The following is a 13032-nucleotide window of genomic DNA, read 5'->3' as shown; positions in this document are numbered from 1 at the left end:
CTTCCTCCTCATATTTTGGACTCAGCCCCCTCAGGAAGCCTCAAGTCTGGCCAGGATAGTAATTTTCCCTGGATTATCTCCCAAAGAATTCTATTCTCAAGCAGATACAAGTTCTATAATAAATATCTGTGAAATTGCTGTGAAAGAAACTAGAGTAATCAACCACTGCATTTTTTAGTTTGAACTTTTATAATGAAGAAAAAGTTAATCAAAAATACAGATTCAAGCCCAGATAGTGCAGACCTACAGTTGCAGCTACTCAGGAAGGTGAGGTAGGAGAATCTCTTGAGCCCAGGAGTTTGCATAATGAGATCCCATCTCTTAAAGAAAAAAAAAAATCAAGATTCAAAAACAACAGACATTAGTGGACAAAGTGCAATAAATTTGAAAAGAGCTATTAAAATATTGTTATTTTTGATTGACAAACCATAATTGTATACATTTATGGGGTACCATATGATGATTTTGTATCTGTGTATACACACATACACACACACAATATGGAATGATTAAACCAAGCTAATTAACATATTCATCACCTTGCCTACCTATCATTTTTGATGGTAAGACATTGGAAATGTACTCTTATTTTGAAATTACATTATTATTGGCTATAGTCACCTTGCTATGCAATATATCTTAAGATGTATTCGTGTTGCTATCTTTGATCAACAATCCCCCTGTACGCTCCCTCCCCACTCCACCAGCCTCTGGTAACCACCATTCTCATTCTGCTTCTATGAGTTCGACATTATTAGATTCCACATATAGGTGAGATGATGTGGTATTTGTCTTTCTGTGCCTGGCTTATTTCACTAAGCATAATGTCCTTCAGATTTACTCATGTCACAAATGACAGGACCTATCCCCTGACACTTTAAGGTTAAATAGTGTTCCATTGTGTACCATCTGCCACATTTTCTTTACCCATTCATCTACTGATGGACCTAGGTTGGTTCTATATCTTGGCTATTACGAATAATGCTGTAATAAACATGAGAGTGCAGATATAGCTTTAACATATTCATTTCAGGTCCCTTGGATACATACCCAGAAATGGGATTACTGGATCATAGGGTAGATTCAATTTTTAGTTTTTGAGGAAACTCCATACTGTTTTCCACACCAGCTGTACTAATTTACATACCTTTCCGCAATGTTTGTGTTCCCTTTTCTCTGCATTATCTCTAACAGTTATCATTCACCTTTTTGATAAAAGCCATTCTGACAGGTATGAGGTGATACCTCATTATGGTTTTAATTTGCATTTCCCTAATGATTAGTGATGCTGAGCATTTGAAAAAAGCTAATTTTTATTCCTTAATGTTGATAATTGACTTAACATTGTGACAGATATGAAGCAATAGGGTAAAAACAAAACAATGCCATTCAAACAGGCTGTCAGATTTGCACATAGGCCTTCGTGGGACAAATGGGAACCCAGCGCACAAAAAGGCAAATTACATGGAAGCAATATCACAAGTGAGTTAGGAAATGTGGAAAAAAAAACCCAATAAGAGAGATATAGTTAAAAATAGACCGAATGGATTCACACTATCACTACAAATACTGGAAGCCCTGGAGTTTCATTGGGGAAAAGAAATATTTGCTTTTTATGCATGATCAAAACTAACCAAAAGGCTAGATCCTGAATTGCTTTTTAGGTATTTACATTTAAAATTTAAACTTAGCCAAAGAAAGTCCACTTAGAGATAGAAATATGAAAACCCAAATTAGCCTGGGTAAAAATCAGATCTCTGGGCAATGTTTGGTTTTCTTGCTTTAAAGCAGGAAATTTGATCAGATGTACCTTGAAGTTTTTTTGGTGTTAACATTCATGATTCATCATTTTTTCTTTTTAAAGAATATAGGTATACTGAAACCAATACAACAAGATAACATATATCCAGAAGGCATTTTAAAAATAGGTAAACTTCATTCAAGTTAGACATTTTTAAGCAGAAGAAACCCTTACGGCTTAGGAATAATGCTGTGCCCACATTCAAGACTAATGGCAAAGTGCATTTGAGTTAAGGTAGTTGGAAAGAGTTTACACAGAACGGTAACATCACACAGTGTAAATGAGGGGTGGGATCATCAGCCTTCAGAAGTGGTTTTATTTGGTAAAACCACTTCCTTTATTTTGTCACAAATGCTGGGGGGCACATATTGGAGATGGCCACCAGACTGATGAAGCCTGAGCAGAGATATAGAGACAGACATTCCCAGGAGCCTGCCAAATCTCAGGCCCACAAAGCCCAAGTACAATTGGGTGCCTGGGAATTAAGTGGCCTTGTGTAAGAATCTTTCTTCTTTGACATGGGTGCACATCTCTTCACAACCTCAATTGCCATGCTACTGAACACCATTGCACATGAATGCTGTGAATCAACCCTACCGCAATCCTGTGACCTAGATTTGAACATGCTTTGTTTTGGGGAATAGCAAAAGTTAGTGGCTTTGTGCCAACCCAAGCAGCTCTGTCAATCGTTGATCCATATTAGCTGCTCTGGGCCCTGCTCTGTTCAATATATTGGTGACCTGAATGGACATATAAAACATATAATTAATTCTACAAATCATCCCCCATCAGGAAGCCACTTCATAATTTGTGGAAATGCACATAAAATATTTGGATGACTTGGATAATGGGGGAATGATTCAGTATAGCCAGAATGAATTTACAATTGACAATTACAAGTCGCAATATTTATAGATGTAAAACAACATGACCCAGAAACAGCTGTCAGGGAGGGCTGGAATATTCAGAGGAGAAACTTGACCCGAAGTTAAGTAAAAACTCCAAATGCTGCCACTGAGAGAAAAAAGAAGCCAATGTGACATTGGGATGTATTAAGATTAATATTGGACAGACAGGCAGGACCTCCTTGTGCTAAAGTAATTAGTCATATGCTAAGTATATTGTCATACTCAGATTTTGATTTCTACACTTTTAAAAGCATGGGAAAAGACCAAAGATAAACCTGAAAGGAACAATAACAAAGTCTAAAAGTTAACAAATTTCCATCTGAGGAAAAGCCATACGATCTGCTTTAATTAAAACATCGATGAATAACTTCAGGAGTATCCTCAAGAAATAGAAAGGTGCTGGGTAATTGTTCCTGCCTCTGTTTCTTCCACGTGCTTAGATTTATACAGACAGTTTTTCTGGCATCATTGGCACAAGGATAACAGCCAGAAAGTGAGGTTTGGCTGCTTGGCAGGGTGGCTTCACCTCCACCTCTCAGTAGCTGGGGTTCTCAGGCCTTTGGTCTCGGACCAAGAATTACATTAGTTTCCCTAGTTCTTCAAGTTTGGACTGAGCCAGACTACCAGCATCCAAAGGTCTCCACTTTGCAGATGGCGTGTCATGGGACCTAGACTCCATTATTGCATGAGCCAATTCCCCTAACAACTCCTCTGTCACATTTGCCTCTACTTATCCTATTGATTCTGTCTCTCTTGAGAACCCTGACTAATACAGGGGAGAAACTGCTTAATCCATGGCCAATACTCTTTCCAGAAAGACCTTGAGAACCATCTCAGGAGAAAATCAATACCCAAGACTTCCACGGCAGAGTTCTGGGATTTCCTACCTGGCCCAAAGCTGTCATGTTCACTAACCATTGGCACTGATCAAGCAAAGGGGACTTTCATTTCTCAGAGTGACTGCAAGGATGTACTTTGTTCTGTCCTGATTTGGAAAGAAAGACTTCCCAAAGAAAGATGACAGGGAAAGGCCTATGGGGTTTAAGAGTAAGAGGCAATTGGAAACCAATTTCCTGTCGTGATGCAGCCCTTTCCTGGGACACACATGGGTGTGCACACACAGGATGCAGCTGGACTTCCTACTTGGTAGACTGCTTGGCCAGCATGGCCACGTAGGTGACCATGAAGTTCTGAAAATGAGCCCATTGTTCCTCCCAGTGGTCATCCACTAAGTAGTAGTTGGGCAGGGGTGCTCCAAACAGGATCTCACTGCGCAGGAGGGAGCTCTTCAGATTGTCTGCATAGAGGCCCTCATCCATGTACCCACAGAACTCGGGGTGAGTCATGGCCAGCTCCAGGGAGCCTGCAAGGACAGAGGTGGGGGGCCCCAAGAGTTCAGCTGGTCAGCTCCCACCAACCCTCCCTCAAGGCCATCCAGTCTCTGCAGCCTTGCCTCCCAGGATTCTCCCCTGCCCACATCTACCAAAACTCTACCCAGGCCCCACAGCCACTCTCTGACCCTGCCTTACCCTTCCTCCCTCAAGCCCCATCCCTAATTTACCTAAAACGAACCCTACCTCAGTCTTCTTCAACCCCAATCTTTTTCCTGTCTTCCTCTGGCCGGATTGCTGGTTCTCTCTTACCACATCCTGGCCTTTCTCTAACCAGCCTCACACCCGAGCCCCATCCCACGCTTTATCTACTTCCGACCACAGCAAAACCCCCAACGGCCTTCACCTGGGTCTGCGTCCAAGCTTCCCTCCAAGCTTTCCTTCAGCTCCCTCATGCTCACCTCACGCCTGAACCCAGCCCTTTTCACCTTGCCCTCTGGCCATGCCCAGCACTCAGCACCAGACTGACTGGGCCTGGACCAAATCTCCCTAAAGAGCTGTATGAAACCAGGTCCTACGCCCCTCCCCAGCATCCCGGCCACTGACCCCGATATCTGCCAGGTCCTGACCCTGGCCCATGCCGTCATAGTAGATCTTGCCACCCCTCTCGGTGGGGAAGAAGTAGTTCACAAGTGAGCTGAGGGCGAGCAGTAGGAGTAGGAGCCCAGCGGCAGTTAACACTGTCCCCCTGCCCCAGGTCGGGGCCCTGGCTTCTGGGCCCCTGGAAAGGCCCCACCCATTGCTGCTGCTTCCTCCTGCTCCTCTAGCCACACATCCTGCAGCAAGGGTCATTCTCCGTGTCCGTAGCCTGCAGGAGAGGGAGAGGGTCAGCAGGCTGGAGAGATGGGGAGGGAAAGGGGCCCTGTGGTGTAGTTGGCGCAGCCCAGAGTAGCAATTCTGTCCACTCACAACCAAATACATATACTGCAGTGGAATTGCATCAGGCACGCATCAACACAACTGAATTTAACCACCTGAAAGAACACGAAGAAAATTCCTGTTATTTGCCCATCACCTCTCCCTTTTGGGTCTTGGCTTGAAAGCCAAGGCCATGGAAAAAAAGAATTGCAGACAGAAAGGATGTTTCTCCTGGGGTGAGGGTTTTTTTTTTTTTAATCTAACCAGCCAATTTTCTAATTTTTACCGCATCTTCTGACACTAGAACTCTCAAGGCCAACGTAAGCTGTGACACTACTGCAGCTACTCTTATTTAATGAACAGCTGTAAAGGACCTCCAGGAAGTATCAAGGTGCAAGGGAAAGAGCATGATCTTTGGAATCAGGCAGACCCTGATTTGGGTCCTGGCAGTGTATCAGCAAGGCAGTGAGCCTCCCTGAACTTCGGAGCCCTCATCTATAAAATAGAAGTGGCCATTGCTGCCTTGTACGACTGTGGGGTCAAAGGTGGAAGTGCTCTGCAGTCTGTGTAGTACATTAGTTATTATCTGTCACCTAAGCAGATTTCCTCGCTCCCCGCTGGGGACTGTAACATGCTCAGCCATTGCCCTGGAACTGTGTGCCAGGATGAGGTGCCTGTCACAGCTCTCCTGGAGAATCCTCAGTAGCTTCCCACCCCCTCTCTGGGATGCTGCAGCTGCAGCCACTGTTTGTCAGGCTCTGGCCACTAAATATACAGCTCCAGCAACATCAAACCTTTGGGCATGGGCAGGGGCGGGGCATCTGCCTCCCAGAGACTCAAGCGCAGCAGCAGGAGGATCTGGCAGGAGAGGGCAGGGCTGGGCAACCAGAAAACTCCAGCGGGTTGGTCCAAAGAGAGGAGGCTTTCCAGCATCCCCAGCATGGCCTGGCCCCTTGTCCTGCCTGCCCTCTGGACAGAGACTCATTATCCAGTATGATGCTAGGCAGTGAGAGGAGGAAGCTAATGATGCTGCCGCCAGCTAATTAATGCTGCCTTTCCTATTAACATTCCCTGGACTGCTCCATTTCAATTAGACGACCTGTCCAGGAAGAGAGGCTGCTGTCAGTCCAGAGAAAGTTAGCAAGAGGAGGTGAAGGAAGGAGGGAAACAGAGACAGGAAAAGAGAGAGACAGAGGGGAGAGTGGAATGGTGGGGGACGAGGGAAAGACTGAGATGCAAACAGGGAAATGAGAAAGCAGGAAGAGTGACTGAGGATGTGGGGGAGAAGAGGGGTGCACAGCAGGAGACTTGCAAGAGAGAGGCCTGGAAGGGGTGGGAATTGCTCCTGTAATATGCAAGATTCCTATCAATGAGATAATCAAACTTCCATTTGCAACGCCCTAACCGGAGCCTGCCAGCTTGCTGAGGGGGTGGTAACTGCTCTGAGGCCCAATTTGTATTCGCACTGGAGGCAGCTCACACTCGCCCCATCTCTAAAGGGAAAAGCCAAGTCTGCACTTGGAGGTGAGGAGTGTGGGAGCCTCTGCCCCATTCTTGGCCTCAGAAGAAGAAAGCTGAGAGGGGAGGGGCTGCATTTGCAGTTTTCTGGGAACTACATCCATTCATCCTGCCCATGCCTCAGCCTGCCTTGTGGGGAGTACAGTTTACAGTGTGTTGGTGTTGTAGGGGGTCAAAGGCCAGGATTCTGGGTCACAGCAACACTCTCTGGGTGATCTAAAGGCCACTTGATCCCATTGCTATTCCACCGGGAATGTCACTGCCTTTCCCCAGTGGTCCACATTGAATTCATCATTCAAGTCCTTGCTGAAGTGTCACCTCTGTCAAGAAGCCTTCCTAGATCTGAACCCCTCCCCACCAGCTGCCTAAGCTTCTCACCATCCTTACTAGATTTTGCTTGGGGGTAAAAATTACTGCAGGGAAGGGAGGGAGAGGCAGTGGAGCAGAGTGGTAAGAGCTATGGCTTCGGAGGCAGACAGACTTGGGTGCAAATCAAGATTTAGGGCAGGCAGTTTAACTTTGCTGAGCATCAGTCACTCCATCTGCAGAATGGGTAGAACAGTGCTCACCGCCGAAACTGGGAAGGATGGCATAGACAACAGACCGAGTACAGTGCCTGGTGGACATCAGTGCCTGGGAAATGGCAGCTACTTACTATTCTGTTACACGCTCCTTCCCTCCAAAGGTTGGAGCACCTAACAGATACATGGAGCCCACTGTGTTTTCCAAAGACGGCTGCAATAATATCTGCCATCTCAGGTGCTTATTTCAGGATGTGACTTCGACACTCCTCCCATCAAGCAAGCAAGGCTGCCATAGTCACCAGCCCACCCGGATTCAAGGGGAAAGAATGCAGACTTTAGGAAGTAAAGGAAGATACAGCTTCCCCCTGGCTCTCTTCGGATGCTCATCCTTGGGATCAGCCACCATGCTATGAGAACGCCCAAACTAGCCCATACAGAGAGATCACACGTAGGATTTCCTGCTGACAACCAAGCTGACAGCCAGCATCACCACCATGTGCTGTGAGCATGTAAGCGACGTTGCTGCAGATAATCCCAGCCCCCAGTCACTGAGTAATCCCTAGCCTTCAAGTCTTTCTAGCCAAGACCCAGATACCACGGAGTGGAGCTCAGCCATCCTCTCCTGTGCCCTGTCCTGACCCGCAGAATGCACAATAGTTGTTATATGTCTCCGCGCTCTGGGATGTTTTGTTACATAGCTATGGCAGCTGGAACAATTGCAGTGAAGCCTTGTTCTATGTGTAACTCCATGCCCTGCAGACAGCATTTGCTGGATTGAAGTGACCAGAACATTGGGCCCAGCCACTCAACCTTTTAGTGACAGCCCTACAGGCGGGTAGACATGAGCTTTAAGGGAGCAGGGACTTAGTTGTCATACTCCCTGTTGGGTTCTCATGGCCTAAAATACCCTTAGGGAGGGGGGCAGTAAGATATTTGTTGAGTGAAAGAAGAAAAAGAAGTCTCCAATGAACTTGGATTAGGTATTCGATAGAACTTTCCCCTGGACAAATGAATTAATGGCATTTGCAGCTACCTGGATGAGATTGGAGACATTTATTTATTTTTTTTTCAGCTAAGGCTCTTTAATACCGTCTTTCAGAAGTTCATGCACACGCACACACAGACCAGAACAAAGTGGGGGATCGGGGACTTGGGAGGTCCATAGCCTGGATTCCTTTCTGCCCAGCTGCCCAGGGGCTGGAAGAGGTGGAAGGGAGTATTTACAGAGATTTTACAGGCATGTTTCTTATTCCAGGGAGAAGGGTCCTACACCAGGAACTTCCCAAATGTCCTGAAAACAAAAGGAGAGTTCTGGGATTAGCAAGAAAATAGGCTGAAATCTGGGTGGAGGAGGGAAGAAAATGTACTTGCAAAAAATGGGAGGTGGGGGCGTGGCTACCCCAGGGCTCGGTCCTTTGGCCAGAGGAAAGGGAGGAGTCCGTCCTTCTGTAGGCGAGGCCTGGAGCCACAATCCCAATCACCGGACTGAATCACCCGCGGGAGAAAAAACAAGGCGGAGCCTGCCGACCTAGAGGCGGGGTTTTGTCAGAGCTGGGGCGGAGCTTATGGAGGAGGCGGGGTTTTAGGGACCAAACCGAGATTGCTCGGCTGCCAGTGCTACGCTTTGAGAGTGAGGAGGCCTGGCGCGACTAAGGGTCCGGCGTTTGGCCGGGATCCCGTAAAGCGGCATCCCTTGGGGTGTAGATTTTGGAGGGGTTCCTGAGGAACTGAATTCGGAGCTTGCCCGCAAGGCAAGACGTTCCGTGGAGGCGGAGTTTACGGTGTATTGAAGTCTGATGGCCCCAGAAGCGAGTGTGCAGGGCGCCCATTGGGTCCCAGGCATGACTGCAGAATGAGCCTGGGGGGTCGAGGGGCGCAGAGTGGGGCCAGACCGGGGGCGTTTTTAGGGATCCCAGTAGTTCTCGTGGTGCTGTGCAGCAATGATGATGACTACGGTGAGGTTGGTACAGAGCACCATATCTGTGATGCTCACTACCAGGGAGATGAAGGAGAAGTTCCCGGCCTCCGGTGAAGCAATCTCGGCCGACACCATGTCTCCGCGGGCCAAGGCCTGCACACCTGCACTTTCTTTGAAGATTGCAATGATGCCGTAGGCCAGAAGCAGCAGACGGTGGTCAGCACCGCCATGGGCATGTAGTCCTGTGGCGGGCACTTCAGCTCCAATAGGGCCAGCCCTGGGCCCTGGGGCGGCAGGGGGTGAGTGGAGGTCGCTGCTGTCCCCCCGGGTTCCCACCTGTATATGGCGTGCCCACCGGGTAGACCGGCAGGTAAGCAGTGCAGGGTTGCAGCTGCAGGGGGTATCTGGGCGCTATGTAGTCCCCCAGTGGCAGCATGCCCACAGTCCCCTCGTGTGTGGGCACCATGAACCCGGGGGCCTGGGCAGTCTGGGAGGGAGCCGGTGGGGGCGAGGTGGCGGCTGCAGGCGGCTGCAGGGGAAGTGGGCCCTTGAAGCGAGTCTCCTGACTTTTCAGATGACATGCCTGTAGTCTCACTGGGACAGGGTCCCTGCAGCCGGAGTGGGGGATCCTCGGCCGGTGCTGGAGTCTGGATGATGAATGGCGCACTGGAAACTATTATTCTAAGGGAAGTAACTCAGGAGTGGAAAACCAAACATCGTACATTCTCACTGATATGTGGGAACTAAACTATGAGGATGCAAAGGCATAAGAATGATACAGTGGACTTTGGGAGGGAGAATGAGGGTGAAAAGACTACAAATGGGGTGCAGTGTAAAACAAATTGTAATTTGTTTTCATTTCTCAAATGATGGGAAATGATTAGCAGTGCACCCTATTTGATGGGCAATGGGCGCACCAAAATCTCACGGATCACCATTAAAGAACTTACTCTTGTAACCAAATACCACCTGTACCCCAATAACCTATGGGGAAAAAAATTTTTTTAAAGAACTTCCCCTGGACAGAAAGGGCAACAGACCCCAAGCCACATTAGCATTGGCAGGGGATACAACTTCCTCTGGTTAGGAAGGATGTGGAAGAGTGTGAAATGGACGAGGCAGGAAGTGGATTTGATGAGTTCTTGGTCTATCCTGCATCCTCCCCACCTCGTGCCTGCCTTCTCAGTCCGCCCCCAAAATGAAAAGTACCACAAGGGAAATCACACCAGACTGGTGGGTGGTCAACCCACGTGTCTCCAGGCCTGGCTCAGCCACCAACTTTCTGGGTGGCCCTGCATCTGCCCTGCCCTCTTGGGGCCCTGTCTCCCCTATCCCATAGCGGGGTGGTAAAAGCCACGGCCTTCCAGCTGTGCCACCCCTGGAGTCTCCAAGAAACCCCGGACAGTTTGGCTTCCCACCTCCCAGTCAGCAGCCCGAGTAGGGCAGGAGCTGTCTGAGAGTCCCTTGCACCAAACTGAGGCTGGGCTGCTAGGGTGTCACACCAGTGCCTCAGCCAGCACCTCCCTCCGCAGGGCTCTCCACAGCTGGTAGGATGGGCAGCAAATTGTAAATCTGTTTTCCTTTCTCAAATGATGGGAATTGATTAGCTTAGCAAGGAAATCCAGCTGCTTCGTGGAAAGGAAGGAAGTTTCCCGCAGTAGCTGTCATTCATTCAGACAGAGCCCGGAGTAGGACTAGGAGGGCTGAGGGGGTGGAGTGAGGGGTGGGATAGAGTGGGGGCTATTGTCAGGCCCTTATGGGCCCTGGGAACGTTCTCCTTCTCGGTGACCAATGCCCTTTCTCTCTGCCTCTCTTTCCCCCTCATACAGGCACACTCAGAGGTTGTCAAAATTTAAACTCTGGGCCTTGTTGGGGCCCAGGAACCAAGGTGGACACACATCCATGTAATCAGATTGTCCTCCTCTTGGGAAAGACAACCGGGGCAGCTTCTTAAAAGAGAGCAAGAGACTGCCAGGCATGGTGGCTCAAGCCTGTAATCTCAGCACTTTGGGAGGCCGAGGTGGGTGGATCACGAGGTCAAGAGATCGAGACCATCCTCGTCAACATGGTGAAACCCCGTCTCTACTAAAAATACAAAAATTAGCTGGGCATGGTGGCGCATGCCTATAATCCCAGCTACTCAGGAGGTTGAGGCAGGAGAATTGCCTGAACCCAGGAGGCAGAGGTTGCAGTGAGCCGAGACTGTGCCATTGCACTCCAGCCTGGGCAACAAGAGTGAAACTCTGTCTCAAAAAAAAAAAAAAAAAAAAAGAGAGAGCAAGAGGCCTTAGGGACTCTCAAAAGGAAAGACCTCACCCAGTTTCAAGCCCAGGCTTGTGGCAACCCAAAGCCATATCTGCAGTCAAATCCCAGGTTTATCACAGAAAAAACAAAACACATAACCATTAATAGCAGCTATCTGGGAGGATTATAGGTGATTTTAATTTTCTCCTTTGTACTTGTCTGTTTCTAATTTTTCTACAATGATCAGGTACAGCCTTACTTTTAGAATCAGAAGTAAATATTATTTAAAAATAGAATATTTGTGTATGTGTGGGGAAGGGATTTTGCTAACAGCCTTCAATCCTTTGAGAAATTCCTATAAGAGGCAAGGGAGGAGAGCTCTGCCCTGCAAGGAGAGAAACCAAGGAGAGTTGGCTTAAGTTGTAGCAGGAGAGAGCCCGGTAAGAAAGCAGAGGACCTTGGACAGGGGTAGTGGGCAAACGCCCTGTGGGTGAGCGAGTGTGGAATCGCCTATTCCCGAGACGGAGAGAGGAATGGTTCAATGAGCAGGAAGTTGGTAGTTGGCCCACTGGACCCAGAAGAGACTTCAGAGTATACCTTCTCCAATGCCTTCATTTTACACATGGGGAAACTGAGACTTACTCAAGGTGAAGTCAAGGAGAAGGGACTGACCCGAGGTCATCTTATCAGTGGCAGGACCAGGACTCATACTACTTCATCTCCAGATTCTGGGGACAGTGTTTGGCAGCCCCAAGAAACAACCAGGCCTGGAGGGAGATGTCTCGTGGACTCAAAGTGCCAAAATAGGAAAGCTATTTTTGTTTTTTGAGACGGAGTCTCGCTCTGTCACCCAGGCTGGAGTGCAGTGGTGCTATCCCGGCTCACTGCAACCTCCACATCCTGGGTTCAAGTGATTCTTATGCCTCAGCCTCCTGAGTAGCTGGGACTATAGGCATGCACCACCATGCCTGGCTAATTTTTGTATTTTTTAGTAGAGATGGTGTTTCACCATGTTGGCCATGCTGGTCTTGAACTCCTGACCTCAAACGATCTGCCCACTTCCGCTTTCCAATGTGTTGACATTACAGGTGTGAGCCACTGCACCCAGTGGGAGAGTTGTTTTTGAAGTTGAAGGGAAAAGGCAATCTTCAAGTCACAGGTCAGACAGACTTCCCCATTTGGACAGAATGGGGCTTTGGTGGGAGGTGGTGTCACCTCAAAAACACCCCCAGCCCCTGCCACGCCTCACTCTTCTACAGGGCAAGTGGGGATCCCAGGGATGCGAACCCATGCCAGAGCCTCCCTGTGCTCTTGTCTATAACTCCCTTCCAATGGCAAAGGATAATAGAACCCTTCCTTCTCCATTCCCCCATCCCAGCCAGACTATTAAAATGTCATCAAAAAATCACATTAGACATGCAGATTTGACTTAAAATACGTGTATGTATATACAATTTAACAACAATTAGGAGCTAATCAGTTTTTCTTCCCAGACCAGGGTGTTTTGCCTTCCCTGGTTCAGCTCGAGGTCTCTGATTCTTTTACCCTTGGGTCGAGAGATCTGGGCAGAGGTGCAAAATGAGTTATTTTGAGTTGAACAGCTCCAGAGAAGGGAGGAAAGAAAAGGGGAGGCCTTGGTGCCTCCCAGGCATCGCTGTACTAAGTCCGGATACTCCATCTTCTGAGAATCTGTAGCTCTCCGGATGCCCTAGCTATGTACCTGTCATCAGAACCCCAAACATTTCCCTGAGACCTGGAACCTGCACCTAGGCCAGGAGGCTGGAGAGGCACTGGAGATGTGGTGGTGAAACTGGGGCAAAATCACACACATGGAGTGAAGTCAAATGCCTAGCTAGTTCATTGCAGAAAC

General features: G+C 48.3%; 1 pseudogene; it reads right to left on the bottom strand.

The window, feature by feature from the left end:
- Window positions 1–8741: 8741 nt before the first annotated feature.
- LOC116546878 lies at window positions 8742–9565 on the bottom strand (annotated as a pseudogene).
- Window positions 9566–13032: the final 3467 nt, after the last annotated feature.

Source organism: Sapajus apella, unplaced genomic scaffold, assembly GCF_009761245.1.
Source record: "Sapajus apella isolate SASKATOON/1434 unplaced genomic scaffold, GSC_monkey_1.0 scaffold1581, whole genome shotgun sequence".
Lineage (NCBI taxonomy): Eukaryota > Metazoa > Chordata > Mammalia > Primates > Cebidae > Sapajus > Sapajus apella.
The sequence above is the reverse complement of the archived record's forward strand: the minus strand, read 5'-3'. Positions and strand labels throughout refer to the sequence as shown.